Raw genomic sequence first — 1,139 nt, 5'->3', positions numbered from 1 at the left:
ATAGATTGAGGGTGGAAATAAATAGAAGTGAAAAAGAAAAATCTTAGATGCAGGAGGGTGCTGGATGGGATGGCACTGGGTGTTATACTATATGTTGGCAAATTGAATTTAAATTTTAAAAACTGTATAAATAAAAAATATTTTTAAAAAGAAATGACGTCTTAATTTGAACACCTTTTTGATAAAATCTTTGCATTCTGAAAATCTCTTTAGGATTGAGTTGTAATAATGAAAGAAAGAAAATTAACTTTTTTTTTTCCAGACCAACAGCTTTATTGAGGGTTGACAAGAGAGCTCCCCTCCCCTCCATGGTCCTGGTGGCATGGGCCTCACTCTTGGGCACAATGTCCTGTCAGGAGAACACAGAGACAGGTTCAGGGCCCAGAGCACATGTGGTGGGCACCAGGCCTGCAGGCTGGTGAGTAGGTCAGAGCCTGGATCTCACCCTCCATACCCATGAGTGGGTGGTTAGCTGAGGCTCCTAGTGGCTCTGGGTACCAAATCTCACCTACAGCCACAGCCAAAGCCTCAGGTGATTTTTAACCAATGAAGAATAAAATTAACATCTTTAAGATACTTGATATAAGTGGCAAATAATGCTTTCAAAGAAATGCTCCCTATTGTTTAAACATATTATTTTTTCTGTGATATTAGATTTCAAAATTCTTAGAAAAACAAATAAAGGGGAACTGAGGGCTGATAGAACAAACTGCACAACTAGAGGGAAAGAAGAGTCCACTTTGAGGAAAGTAAAAAGTGCAGATAAGTGATTTGGTGGAGAAACCATGGGTTCTGTGGGAGGGGAGGGAGTCCTGGTCCCCAAGAAAGGTGAGAGAGTGGAGTATACAAGGATAAGCACAAGGAGAACACTTCCCCAAAGCCATTGGTCTGGGAAAACAAGAAGGGCTGAATTTCATGAGTTTTGCAACCAGCAGGGCTCAAAGATTAAGGTTTCAGAGGTCCTAGACTTGACTGTGATAGAGATCTGAGGATGCTGCCCTACTTCTGGACCAGAGGCAGGCAAACAACCTCTGGGCAGACTGTGCGATCTGAGGATCACCTGAGGGACACAGGAAAAACTGTTCTTTTTGGAGCACATCAGTGAGAGGTGGCATTGCCTCTCTGAGGACAAAAGAACC

General features: G+C 42.5%; 1 non-coding gene across 1 annotated transcript; it reads right to left on the bottom strand.

Annotated features, from left to right (window-relative positions):
• Window positions 1-422: 422 nt before the first annotated feature.
• On the bottom strand, window positions 423-548 carry LOC112923213 (small nucleolar RNA ACA64). Its single transcript, XR_003235641.1, has one exon. It is a non-coding gene; the product is annotated as a small nucleolar RNA ACA64 (small nucleolar RNA).
• Window positions 549-1,139: the final 591 nt, after the last annotated feature.

Source organism: Vulpes vulpes, chromosome 1 (genome assembly GCF_048418805.1).
Source record: "Vulpes vulpes isolate BD-2025 chromosome 1, VulVul3, whole genome shotgun sequence".
Classification (NCBI taxonomy): domain Eukaryota; kingdom Metazoa; phylum Chordata; class Mammalia; order Carnivora; family Canidae; genus Vulpes; species Vulpes vulpes.
This window is presented reverse-complemented; position numbering and strand designations above follow the sequence as displayed.